General features: G+C 42.7%; 1 long non-coding RNA gene across 1 annotated transcript in view; it reads left to right on the top strand.

Moving 5' to 3' along the window:
• Positions 1 to 10,644, top strand: part of LOC142776036 (uncharacterized) — a 108,609-nt gene extending 97,965 nt beyond the window's left edge. The window contains exons 3-5 of the long non-coding RNA XR_012887249.1: positions 4,670 to 4,795; positions 9,012 to 9,075; positions 9,200 to 10,644. This is a non-coding gene — a long non-coding RNA (uncharacterized LOC142776036). The remainder of the gene's footprint in view (positions 1 to 4,669; positions 4,796 to 9,011; positions 9,076 to 9,199) is intronic.
• Positions 10,645 to 14,971: the final 4,327 nt, after the last annotated feature.

Genomic DNA, 14,971 nt, shown 5'->3' with positions numbered 1-14,971 from the left:
TCAACCTTTCTGCTTAAACTTCCACATGGAGAGGGCGCGGATGTTACTAACCCCCGAACAGCAGACAACTTTCGAAGAACAGCGCCGACAGTTGATCCGTGAACGAATTCGCGTACGCCGGACTGATGCAGCAGTTCAGGCACAAAGTAGGCGCGGGTGTCGAAGCGCAAGCAGCAAGTGCGCACCGATGATACGGCAGCCTTCAGGACCAAATGCAAGCGACAACGGTGAGCCGAGGAAACAGCGTTGCAGGCAGAGCAGCGGCAACGTGGCAATGGCGGCAACGCTTTCACCAGGGCTGACGCCCGCTTTCGGCGGAAGTTTCTCGAGCGGCACCTTGGCTTCGGTTGCGATGTCTGCAACCACCTGTGGCTACACGTTTCAGCTTTGCTGGTTGACTATATATATGAAGTGCTTTTTGGTGATTTCTTTTATGTGTCGTATCATTTTTCTGAAAAAAAAATCATGTTCCGATCGCTAGCTGTGGCAGCCTGTAACGCACAATTATAAATAAAAGTAATCAGCGTTGTCACGGAGGTTTTCGTGGCCATTACGCTTTTGTACAGACTACAGTATTTCTATTCACATCAACGTCTATAGCAAGCGCACTTAAGCGTGCAATGGACAAGGTCACATCTACACACACGTTGCCCTTCACTTCTCTCTCTCTCTTCTCCTTTAATCCCCTCACCCCTTCCCCTAGTGCAGGGTAGCAAACCGGACGTGCGTCTGGTTGACCTCCCTGCCTTTCATTTCTTCCCTTCCTCCTCCTCCTCCTCTTCCTGGCAGAATGTGCAGTAAGTTTTGAGGATGAATGAATGATCTTCTTATAAAAACATTTTTCATAAAACAATGATCAGCGATGAATACCAGCCATCATTTATTGTTCTTATGAACTGCATTCAGACAATGATAAAAGACATTAACTAGCTAACCTAAACTGCTTTTTTTCTTTCCTATGGTTATCTACACATCGCAAGAACACAGGAAAGAAAAGTTTCTGTGTTCTGGCGATGTGTAGACGCTTTGCTCACTAAACGCAAAACTCGTCATGTAAACTCAGCAAGCACCATCTCAGTTTTCATTGATTGATATGTGGTGTTTAACGTCCTAAAACCACCATATGATTATGACAGACGCCGTAGTGGAGGGCTCCGGAAATTTCTAACACCTGAGTTTCTTTAACGTGCGCCTAAATCTGAGCCCACAGGCCTACAGTGTTTTCGCCTCCATCGAAAATGCAGCCGCCGCAGCCGGGATTAGATCCCGTGACTTGCGGGTCAGCAGCCGAATACCTTAGCCACTAAACCACCGTGGTCGTGACCATCTCAATTTCGCATTGTATTATGTGTTTTGGAGAAAAAAGAAATGTGCAGTAAAAAAAAACAAGCCAGTTTTCAGTAAAATGTTCAATATTAGAAAGCGGTATCCGTAATGCACTTCTTAGTTTAATATCATTTTCAGGAAGACTCTTCTGACGAAGCAGCAAGAATTATTGGCCCACCTGTTTTTCTTTCTTTTTTTGCAATGTAGTGTACGACAGCGATATTTTCTAGTGCCACATGGCACACTTCATTCAGGATATTATACATCTTCCTGCATTTGAGCAACCACAGTGACTAGCACAGTCCCAGTTACTATTTTGAGTCCAATAAACGACTACGAACAACATTCCTTTCATCGGCTGTCAAGGTACGACCTTTGTCATGTATTACAAAAAGAGTATTTGCGCATGCACAACAGCAACTGATACCCTGGCTTGTATAGACGTAAATGCTCGCGTTCTAGAAAAAAAAGTTGAACAGATCGTTGTTGGAAAGCATTGCTCTGAGGAAATAAATGGAAGGCAGTGAGACAGAAAGTGACCAACATTAAAAATTGGTAGGTTGATTTTTGATTAATAGTTGCGGATATGCATGACAAACTTGAAAAACAAGTACCGGTGCGGAAATCGGCGGGAGAGCGTAGGCGACTGACATTTTCTTACTCTTCAATGTCTGCTACAGTTCTCATATTCGAACATGGCATTTCTTACATTGAATTTCGATGAAGCCAACGTGTTACCTGTGTACTGCTGTGGAAATAATCTACCAGCTATGAAAAAAAAATCCTCATTTTCTGAAAAGCAGCTGTTTCTTATTGAGGCATGCATTAAAGGGGCCCTGCAACACTTTTTGGGCATGACCAGAAAACGCTGCTGATTGGTGGTAGAGGCTACCGACATCATGCGAGTCAAATATTATAGCGCAGCACGCGGCCTGGAATTCACACTAAATTATCAAAGTCAGCTAAAATTGCTTTCTCTTCTCTCGACAAATCCCGAAAGACGCTAGAAAAACTACCACGCGACACGTTTCGCGAACGCCCCGTTTCGTCGCTCATAGCATCACTCGTGGATCGCGTGCATTTTCGTGTTTCTGGGGTTTGGCCTTTCGCCTTTAAGAGTTGAACGCGATAGCGAAATCCGGCCCCTAAAGCGCCCTTCAACCGCTAAGTGAATACTTATTAATATGTTTTGTTACACACACACACGCACACAGTAGATTGTACCAGCATGCGCGCGCGAATGGTATATGTTTTATATCTAAAGCAAGAGTCGCAGGGCCTCCAAGATACACGCCGCGCGCTCGCCATCTCAGCGCCATAAAGAGTCTCACAATGCCTCAGAAATGGCATCACATTATCTAGTGTTTGCTGTTCGCTTGATCAACGCTTCTGGAATGGCATGATAAGTTCTCCGCGGTGGACATAGTTGTACATTTTTGGAGCTGTTTGAAAGTTCCTGTATTTTTTAGCGGTGATGGCTGCACTATCCCGGCCTTTTTTGACGTAGTTTGATGGTCTCCCAAATGCGCCTACATATCGCCGAATGGTCTCGTTTTCATCGCGACACCTGTCGAATAAATTGCATTAAGGAGACTCCTTTCACTACATGGCATTTATGTAGTGCTTTTTCCCGACGCACCTGCAAGTACCCTCATGGCTTTTTGGTAGGACACCTCCTTGCCGCGCGAAAGGCCGGGGTTCGGTCCTCAATAAAATGTAAAATTTAATTCATTATTTTATTCAATTCTTTCTCAACCTTTCACTAATGGACGATTTTTCGCTCCCAACCAACGGTGCTGACCCCGACGGCACATTTTCTGCAACACGAGCTCTCTAACACTATCACGTTAAAATCTCTCGTAAAAGGCCGATCTAGCAGCTATTGGCTGATTTGAACATAGCGCGCTTGGTCGTTACAGAGATCGCCGCGGGAAGCCGCGACTTGTCCACGCGTGAGCGTGCGATACTGAAAAAGCCGCGCATTTCAGGAAAAAAAAGTGCTCAAGGTCACGAGGCGTGTGCAACGTATTTTTTTTTCCTCTGCCATTCCTCTCTGCTTAGCTTCCAGCGCTTTCGTCGGGACGAGAGAAGAGATTATGCAATTGCAGCATGCGACAAATCTCAGTACCTCCTCTCGCAATGAACGGATTCTTAAAACCTTTGCGGCATTTAATTCGCGAGGCAATAAGCTCTTTCAGTGAATTCATTTCTTGAGTACTTGAAAAAGTGTTTCAGGGTTCCTTTAGCGATAAAGATACTCAGATTCGTTCTGCGCCATCTCTTGACCCCATGACAACTGCACGCGGACGTTCATGAATGAGATGTGCAAAAGCATTAACTACTCATTTGGAGGATGACCTGTCCATCGCTAATTTGTCGACGTCATACTTGACCTTGGCGCGCATTTCGACATTCACTTGAACAGCGGTGTGATGCTGAATAAAGGTAAACGTAACCACTCACAATATCTAAGAGAAATTAAATACTGAAAAAACCACTGATACCGCGAAATAGCGCGCATGAATGCTGCTGAGAAAAATAATCGTCAAAATACTAAAACGGTGCTGCAGACCAAGCGTGCAGCTCGCGGCAGTTCACGCGCGCGAAATGCAAATGTATGTAGGCACGCTGTGATGCCCATCTAACGTTAACGTGTGACAGAAGATGCCATGGTCTTCGAACAGCTGTGAATGGGCTGCTGTCACTGACACGTGCGTACCTCGCGAAACGAGTAGCTCACAGCACACGCACATGAGAGAAACATATGTGGGCTTCTAGAGCAGAAGATTTTGTCGTCACACTGGTATCCAAGAATTTTCGGTGCGCGAATAATCCCCGTTTTAGAGAGAAGCACTAAAACAACGCTCAAGCACACGTTCATTGTTCTTGCGTCACAGCACATCACGAACCGAAGTGGAAGCTCAAGGCGCTTATTGTGGTTGGCTTAATTTCATAAAGCCGCTCAAACTATTCGCTGACCTAATACACATGCATGTGGCACAAAAAGAAGAGTTCAACGTTCCGAAGGTGGTTTGCAAACAACTTGGTAGACCTCCGCATTAAACACGAGGGTTTTGGCAGTAGCGCTGTGGTGCAACGGGTAGCATGTTGGCTTCACATGCATGCGGTCCTGAGTTCGATTGCAGTGTAGTGCGTAATTTTTAAGCTGGTGTCGCAGATTTGATTCAATGTAGTATTAACCGTTTAGTAATTATTATGAAAAGAATCAGTACAAGCAAATCGGCGAGGCAGTGCACTGACAACGTAAAAATTAAATTTTTCTTCCGCAACTTGGTTACGGAAGGCCGTACCTAACCAGGAAAATTTTGGCTTATAATTCCAGCTAATCTTTTCACGGCTGTTCTGAAGGCTACTTGGAATAGGGCCGCTTCATCTGAGACACGGCTATGGAACTGCGTAACGAACTGAATAGAAGTGGCCATAATATGACCGGATTTCCTCCCTGCAGGTGCGTATTCTCGCCAGGATGTGACTAAGGGTGTAGGGGCTGTGCGTTTGATTGTGCGATAACTGATGGCGAGCCTACACTCGCAGCCATCATATGCAGCATGGTATAAAGACAGGACCAGCACTATATTGTGGTCGTCCGTTCTATATGATCAATAGACGCCGCCAAAAGTAGTTGCAGCCTGCAAGTGAGGAAAATGGTGGTTTATATGCGTATAAACCACAATATAAACCACATATATACCACAATTGTGCTGTGTGATAGTTTGGACGCTCTTCATATGTCACCATGGTGACATATGAAGAGCGTCCAAACTATCACACAGCACAATTTTTAAAAGAAGATTCGTGTGGCACAAGGCAAACACAACACTTATTATGTTCGCAGCTCACTAGAGTAGACACTACTATTTTTTGTAAATAAGTTTTCCTTAATTAGTCATTATATTCTAATTTGCCCAGCGCCTTACAGACTATAAAATGTGAATGAGGAATATTTGTGCAAGTTTAAATAACATATAAATGCTAGTCTCAACAAAGTTACGGGCGCCCCGTCGCGGTGGTCTAGTGGCTAAGGTACTCGGCTGCTGACCCGCACGTCGTGGGTTCGAATCCCGGCTGCGGCGGCTGCATTTCCGATGGAGGCAGAAATGTTGTGGGTCCGTGTGCTCAGATTTCGGTGCACGTTAAAGAACCCCAGGTGGTCGAAATTTCCGGAGCCCTCCACTACGGCGTCTCTCATAATCATATGGTGGTTTTGGGACGTTAAACCCCACATATCTATCTAACAAAGTTACGGGCTCATTTTTTCTACTAATATGAAAAGTATCACGTGGCTTGACTGTTGCATGCATCAGCACGCCGTGCACTCAAACAGGCTCACAGTGAGGCAGCAAGCCAAGAAAGAACCATTAATCATGCTTATCTGTCGTTCTCCAGCTGAATAAATGCGTCAATTTGGTCTCACGGAGTCAGCCGCAATCAGAATATTGCTGCCGTCGTGTTAATGAGGATAGTCGGCTGTAAGATAGGTATATATTGATACTGTCGCGCTATTAAGTGGAAAGAATCTATTCGAAATTTTGTCACACGCATGTTGTTGGCGCTGCTTGTATAGATCCTTGACTTGGCAAAGTGAGCAACACATGTCTCTGACAATGTGTGACAATGTGTGTGTGTGACAATGTGACAATGAGTGTCAGAGACGTGTGTTGTATTTGACAACACATGTCTCTGACAACAGACAATGCGGATCCTCGTAATAAGGTTATTTCAGGGCATTGCATTCTTTCGCGGCTGTAGTCACCTGTTAATTTTCGTAATTTGCAAGCTTTATTTATCATTCGTAAGAAATTTGAATGGAAGTAGTACGTTGGTGAACATAGCGCAGATCTCCTTTGAGCTTGCCTAAATACAGGTCATTCACATTTTGATGATTTGGTTAGTACTTATCGAGGTACAAACCTTATTATCACTAGTTGAAAAAACTATTTACCAAAAAAGTTAGTAGTGGCTACTCTTGTGTACTGGGAACGATATGTAGTTTGTTTGCTTCGCGCATATCCATTCTTTTTAAAGATATGTTGCTTAATAGTCAAGACACCCTGTGTTTGTTGGTTTGGTTTCATATACTACAGGTGCAAAAACAATAAATTGTTAATAGCCCTATATCTTGTTTCCTTCTGTATCTCCGCATGCCCCTTTTCACTATACCACACGGTATTGTTATAGTTGTTAACATTATTTTGCTTACATTTCGCTTAATTTTGTATACGATAAATCTCCACGTTCACATTAACGCACCTCGAGTGATCGCACCAACGTAGCACCGGAAATTATCGGACAATTCCGCACGCACGCCTAAATAACGGTCCTTATATACTCGTGGTCAGAGAATGCATGCAGCAAGAGAACCAAGACAGAGGACTTTAAAGCACCGAGCGTGCGCATTCAACGGGGGAAAGCACTCGTGGGAAGCCGCACAGCTGCCGACGCCCATCACTTGACAGCCATGTTTACACACGCCCCCGAAGAACAAGAATGCGCGGAAAACACGACACGTAAACCGACGCACCGCGCGAGTGCCGCATACCCGCCCACGGGCGGTGGAGAGGCATTCTTCACTCACTGCGGTCACTACTGGGAAGAGGCAGGCTCGATTAATATTCCGCCTCGCAGATGGCGCTAAGCGGTAATAACTGTCGGAGAGTTATACAACACGCCCAAAGTGTATACCGCGAATGTCGATATCGTTGGCTCGAGGGTCCTTCTTTGGTCTCGACTATTGTTCTTGACCATTACTTGAAATTTTCTCAAGAACCCGCTAAAAAGCAAGCAACTAATCACAGGCTTCTCCAGATGGTCATTGCCATGAAAAGTAACTCTATAAATAACCGAGCGCACGTTCACAGAAAAAGTTCTCAAAATATACATTATGCTTAAGGACGAATGGCAGTCAGTTTCCGTATTAGGCATACATACTTCTACGGCATAATTGCGTGCGGCGAAGAAGCGCATCGAAGAAGACAGAGCCTAAGAGGGAGGGAAACATAATCCTGCCGGGCACTGCTTATGCTGTAATCATTGGGCATTTGCTGAGAAAACAAACTGCCATGTTTATTTTTTCTTCCGTGCAACAATGATGTTAGAGAAAACGACTAACTAGTGATAGCTATGACGATATAACGAAAACAACCAACAGCTGTTTCAAAAAAAGAAGAGCCCGTGGTCCTGTATTCGCCAAAACTTCTGTCTGAACAATACATACAACCATTTCAAGCACATTTATATTACATCGGACTATTCCAACCAGTCCTCATTCAGGGCCTGTTATTAGTGAAACCAACGTGGCTGACTAAGAGAAAAAGCAATTACAAACGAGACTGGTTGGTGAATTCGTGCCATTTTTCCAAAACAACACTTCACTCACCGTGTGCACCTTTACACAGATTAGCTGTAGTTTACTTAGTCCAGAGAAGTTGCTAAAATTTGCTACTGCTGTGTACGTCTGCGTTTGTGTGGTGCGTCTGTGCGGGCAAGCGCTATAGCACACGTGCTGTGAGGGCTTCACTTTTGGCATCACTTTCGGCCAATAAACCGTGCGAAACCTCTTCGGGACCAAGCCATCTTTCAAGAGTAATGAAACGCCACATTTCATAATGAACGCGGCACCTGTATCTCACACAACAGCATGTTTCCACTGGTTCTGGTTCAACCATGACACGCCTGTTTCGTCCACTATAACGTTCATATACATTTTTCAACAATGTCCAAATGGGAAGATGTCTTGGGTTGATTCAGTGCTGTTTGAACCATACATTGAATAATAATAATAATAATAATAATAATAATAATAATAATAATAATAATAATAATAATAATAATAATAATAATAATAATAATAATAATAATAATAATAATAATAATAATAATAATAATAATAATATAATAATAATAATAATAATAATAATAATAATAATAATAATAATAATAATAATAATAATAATAATAATAATAAAATTATTATTATTTTATATTATTATTATTATTATTATTATTATTATTATTATTATTATTATTATTATTATTATTATTATTATTATTATTATTATTATTATTATTATTATTATTATGTGGGGTTTTACGTTTCAAAACCACGATATGATTATGAGGGACACCGCAATGAAGGGGTCCACAAATTTTGACCATATCTTGAACGTGCGCTGCCATCGAACAGTGCACGGGCCTCTAGCATTTCCTCTCCATCGAAATGCGACCACATCGTCGCAATCGAACCTCCGGCCTTCTGGTGAGTAGCTAAGTGAAATAGACACCAATCGATGAACGCCACATGTCGTCAAACAAAAAAAAAAAACATTTGGTACATCCACTTGTTCATTCATTATTAACCGCGATTATTTTTTCCTGGTGGTTGCAGAATCTGTTCAAGTTGCTGCTGGTACATTACCGTTTTCAATCAACGTATACTTTACCATTTTGAAACAAATAAGTTTATTGTAAAAATTGTAGAAATGAAGGTAATGTCATAAAAGTTGGGAGAGTTGACAATTCTAGCGCGTAATTTCATAAATACCAACCTTTATTTTCGGACTCTTTGTCTTTGTTTCACTCAAATTTACGCCACGCGTCGATACACCCTGTTATTACAGATCGCTTCTTCGCGTCGTCGTCAAAGTTTTGTTCCGTCTCTTTTGCAGTTTTGATCGTATTCGAGACACTGGATTATTGACGAGATTGATACATTTGCCATCTTAGCTCTGGGTACGTTCCTTACGCTCACGTTTTTTTTTCTTTTTTGGGTGCATAATTCTTCTCACCTAATGAAAGTTTTTAATGAATGGTAAATGATTAGAACATTTTTTTCTGTTTTCTTTATCATCTTTAGTACTCAACTGTGGAGAAGGATTGACTACCGAATAACACAGTCTCACCACGAACGGCGCGCAGGCTGAATGAGGAGATATGTGGCAACTCTCTTGGCCAAGTTTGCCTGTTGTGCGAAAAGCCGTACTAAGAGGTGGCGCACCCTGCCAGCCGACCACCTTCGATGGTAGTCAAAATTTTTCCAGAGTGGGGAGAATGCGCTTGCTGTCAGGTGGCACTTTTTTGTGGTTATACAACGACGAGGTCATAATAAATACAACCAGTGCAAAGTCGGCAAGGATATGCAATTAGGAAAACATTGTTTCGGTGATCCAGAACCTTCTTTATTGTTTATTCGCACACTTTCAATAACCAGCCTTCCCCTAGGAACACGTGCGAGCTCGAAATTTGCCTTTGTGTACGTTGACTGCTCGTCTCCGGCACCAAGTTAAGGAGATAGAAAGCTTTTATAGAAAAAAATGAGCTGTGATTCAAAAAATAAAAAGAACCTAAAAAAAATTCACTGTAGCACATCGTATCATGTGCCACGATCCGACGCTCACTGTAGGCGCTCTGTTATATTTGTCAAACTACATATCATGACCTAAATAATCCTAATATTTGAATGAATAAAGTTACGGCGGATACGCAATCAGTCGTCTTCATAAGCTGTATTCTAGAATATCTTCGTAGTGTACAAACAAGTACGACTACACAGTCACTTAAAAACACCAGCTCATCACGTCGATTCTATTGATGCCATGTTTCTGAGTTATTTCTTTTAGTTAGTCTGTGCACAGTTCATTTTTGCCAACACTCCTGAAAACTTAGCATATACGAAGACCATGTGTCATTGCACCACGGTGTACAAAATAAACAAATGGCAAAACTGACGGCACAGAAAAGTGAGCAGAAGAATGAGACAAGACCATAAGATTTTACACTAAAAAAAAGCAGAAGTACTTGCTGACTTCGGGTATACAACTGCTTGTAATATATGTGGCTACTCTGTAGTTAGTAACTGCAACAGTAGCAACTGTTATTACCCTGGTGATTTCTTACACCAATTAGTACCAGGTATACTACCCTTTTAAGTACTAACTACAGGTAATATTTTAAGAAAAAAATGTCATAACCATCACGAGCATGTTAACTTCCCCATATAATTATCAACAAAGCCGAAGACTAGTCTGTTAACTTCCCATATAATTATCAACAAAGCCGAAGCTTGTGAGGTAAAAGTTAGGTACGACACTAACTTCAAGCACATATGCACGTGGAGTCATGCACTAGAAGAGCACACATACCTAGCAGAAACATCGCTACGCCACACGTACAGATTAAGAAATTCTATACCTTTGGAGACTACATCTCGTATTAGGGAGAAACTGCATTTGAAGATAAATAAGTATAAATACGGACTTGTAGTTTCATACTTTGAAACCGGTGTTTGCATTCCCGGGGACACGGCACAAAGCTGTTAATAAAACGCAATGAAAAAAAACTGCGTTTTTTGCGCGTTTTCTTTTTGTAGATAAAACTGCTGCAACACAAGCAGGGGTGAAGTGAAACATTTTTTCCGGGAGGAGGAGAGTTCTCACTGACTTTACTGGCGAGCGGGGGCAACAAGTTTCCTCTGTGACGTGACTATCGGCGGTGGTTTGAGCAGATCGTGTACTTGTATATCAAAGTCATGAGAATACCACCCCCCCCCCCCTCCCCAGGCGTATGCTTGTGAAGGGAGTAAGTAAAAGTAAACTAATCGCAGTGAAATACAGTAAGCGACAAGTACAGTGACCGTCTTACCATTGATTGGACTAGTTTTCAAAAACGCATAATTGCAATGACCCGCCAGATTGGAGAAGAGATCGTTAATTGTTCATCGCTGTTAAGCGTACATGCCGTAGTCTTCGTCGAGGCGAAGTGCGTTTCACAACTTGAGGACGGATCTGCTTACAACGAGGATTGAAGAATAGGCATACGCAGCATGTTTTGCACATTTAAAATTGCATTTAAATTTTGCTTACTTTACTGAGCTAATAATTTCCTACTGTTGATATTTGAGCCTGCATTCATATGGAAATGATTTTTAATTTTAGCTCTATATGTCGAAAAGCCAGGACGGTGTGAGAGCTATTAGTCAACAGCCCTGCCGCGGTTGTCTAGTGGCTAACGTGCTCGGCTGCTGACCCGCAGGTCACGGGATTGAATCCCGGCTGCGGTGGCTGCATTTTCGATGGAGGCGAAAATGCTATAGGCCCGTGTGATTAGATATGGGCGCACGTTAATGAACCCCAGGTGGTCGAAATTTCTGGAGATTTTCACTTCGGCGTCTCTGATAATCATATGGTGGTTTTCAGACGTTAAACTTCGCATACCAATCAAACTATCAGTCAACATTTTTTTTTATTTTACTGCAGGCATCCAAGCATGCTTGCGATACACAAAAAGTATTTTTTGTCAAATTATGCTGCACGTTGACAGCATGATTTTGCACGCGTTATTTTTCTGGCACGCTTTCTCACAACCTTGGTTCACATTACACTTGCACTGTGACTTTTGGTAGCAATGATGTACTACAATCGTAGAGGTTTTATCGTGAAATCTGTGACGACAAGATAATCATTGTTGAGAAATGTTCACTAGGTCTCAATTCAAAACGCGCCTGAGATGAGACTACACCTACTCACATAGAAACAACTTGTTCGCTGCGTATATGAGCTGGGAAACTTAAATAGGCGCAAAAACACGGAATTTACACATTTTTTTGTATATTTTGTCGCTATGCTACCTGAAACAATACCGTTGTGGTAAGATGTCTTCGTTGTTTGCAAGCATGCAGCCATCATTTCCCTTTACGTCAACAGATTCTAAACTGTACAGAATATATCAAAGTGCCGCATATATAGATACACTGTTCTAACTAGTACGTGCATTCATGTTTGCAGCACTTACGCTGGCGCAAACAGCAGCAGCCTCGCACCTCATAACATTTTGAGGGATCGGTTAACTAGTGATGAACGAATAAACTCCCGTCTTGTTCAGAGCATAGTGCTCCATAATCAATTCATCAGAACGCGTCAACTTCAATGAGAACTGCCAGAGCATGCAACCTGATTTCACTTAACGCTGTACTCTGCACCATATGTGCCTCTCGGTTGTCTGTTTCAAGCATACTTATGAGAGTCGCTGGAATTTTCCTGCTGGCTTCATCTTCTTCGTGTTTATTCACGTTTGTGGTATGGCATCCCAACGCAACAGAAACCACCAGACTTACGAGTGGGCGCAATCACAAACACGCGATTTTTCGTGCGCAAAGTTTGATACTAAGGTGACCTTACCGGTACCTAAAGGGAAGCGGAGGAAATGTATGCCCTTGAATCTTCCAGTCAGAGGAGAAAATAGCGCTAGTGTGTTTAAGGCGCAACTCCACTAGCCGACATTTATCGTCGCTAAAGTTCTTTTCACAATCAGTGTCACTGCCCAAACTTTGCTGAGCGCGTTGCTTTTTATAGCAATGCAAAGTCACCCCCTTGAAATACAATGTCTGCACGTATTGGTGGGTAGTTCGTGTTCTTTGTCAATCATAGCTCATATATGAGACTCGATGGCTGCGGCAAAACGCCGTAATCTAGATCTTGATGATTATTTCTCGAAAGGCTACGCTGCTCTCAGTGCACACTAGACAACTGGCGGAAAGGCTACAGGAGCCGAAGAAACGTTTCCCAGCTGTAGTTCTGCACTGCCTTAATACAACTCGTGTGCCGAAATAACTCCTGAAAACCGACCGGATTATGATGCATGAACGAAAACCACGATTCCTGACAAGAACATTGGTCTTGACGTGTTTAACGGGCCAAGACGCCAGGAGTTGCAGAACGATGAGACTAGACAGCGTTCGCTAATGACGCCATGTCAACCAAGCGCTAACTACAACTTTCTCTCGTTAGCAAGCGCAAACTGAAGTTCCAACCTCTCTGGCAAGAAATGCTTTGCTGGCTGGTGTATTCCAAATACCAGGAGAAGCTCTCTGGAAGACATGCCTGCTTATTGAAAAGAAAGTTTGGGCTAGTGGACTCACCAAGTTTCTGTTACCTTAGTCATCTCTGCATTCAAGCGTTGGAAGAACGCGCTCAGAAATTTCAGAAGCCACAACGAGTGTGACTACCACAAGACCGCTGCTGTACACGCATGTCAATCTTCGTTGTAATTGAAAAGGATAATCTACACTATATTCCGCTGTGTTATGTGTCTGTTTTCTGCCTGAAACAGTGCTTCCACATAATTTATTTTATTTCTTGTAAAAAACTATGATTACTATGTATAGTGTTCTTATTTTACGTAATAGCATGTCCACCTATGTTTCTTCATTCTGTGCATTTCTTGTTGTGCGTCATGTCGCTAGTTGCAGAAATCACTCGGTGTGCCCTTCTCTTGTGCTCACTACAGCTTCCCGCACTGCACTTCTCATTCTCACGCTGTTTTAGGTTTATGATCACCATCTTTTTCTTAGTGACCTTAAGAGACACGACTACTATGTTAGTCAGCCTTTCTAACGTTGTTATTGGCCTGCACGTTTACTCGTGTTGCACCTTAGTCATAAGAGAACACTTTGAAGAACCTTCAGCCGTTAAGGCATAAGAAAAATATATATCAATACATTAAACACTAGCATACAAGCGAAGTTCGGTAGATAAATAGAATATTCTGTCACGCGTGCGTATGTGTGTATGTGTGCGTTTAGTTGTTAGCAGAAAGTGCGAAGGTTCATAAAAAGCTTATTCTCTTGCTTGAGTATATGTTAGAACACGTACAAAAAGGCACACCGTTATATGTTTGAACGCGCCCTTACAGACCTTGCAACATTCCGGCTTTTAGCATTAAAACAAATCTCTGCCTAGTGAAAATTATTGCAGTGATCGACTCCGGCGAAATCTGTTCCGGCGGGTACAAGTATGTCCACCGCTGCAGCAATATTCCCGTCGCCGAGCCAACTTAAAACACTCGTAGCCGACGCTCCGGCACAAAATATCACAGAGTGCAAAACCCTTGCCAAACACCGCGACACGTCTTTACGTGTGCAGGCATTATTCACTGTAAAAGCGCCCAGGAATTATGATAGTAGCAGCGCTTAGTTGCTGAATCATGTCAGTGCGAAGCGATGAAAAGGAAAAGGTTGGTAAAAGGGGGGGGAGGGGGTGCTGAAAAATTTTGTAGTGGGGAATTTAACCCCCCCCCCCCCTCCACCTGCTGGTTACGCCACGGCACACGATGGTCGATACAAAGCACTAAACGGTGGTCTCTTGCTTTGCACGTAGACATTTTCTTCCCGAGTTACCACGTAAAAATGATGTGTCCAGATGATTGCAGCTATGAAATTTCACTTACTCGGCAATAACTACAACTGTAGATTACGTATATAATGGGTGGGTAGCAAAAAAAAAACTACAGATTGCACAAGAATGGTAGTAACCACAGCATTCGGTATCACCTATCTGCCTGAAGTTACTGTGTAATGTGGTAAACGTGTATAGGAAGGACTTAGTAAGAGTTGCAGCTACTATGGCTGTTAAATAAATGGACAGCAAAATGTTGATAACAGCCAAAGAAAGTTGGTAACTATTGCAGTTGCTACTTAAATGTTCTCAGTTAATGGCTTTTTACTAGCCTTTTTAGGAGTGTGTGATCTTAATTCTGCAGCCGAGCCCGGTTTCGGGTTCGTCACTGAAAATACCACTCACATACGAAGCACTCACCTGTGTACACTAATGAAACGAGAAGCGCAAGCAGTATG

Source organism: Rhipicephalus microplus, chromosome X, assembly GCF_043290135.1.
Source record: "Rhipicephalus microplus isolate Deutch F79 chromosome X, USDA_Rmic, whole genome shotgun sequence".
Lineage (NCBI taxonomy): Eukaryota > Metazoa > Arthropoda > Arachnida > Ixodida > Ixodidae > Rhipicephalus > Rhipicephalus microplus.
Note: the sequence above shows the minus strand (reverse complement) of the source record. Positions and strands in the feature narration are given on the sequence as shown.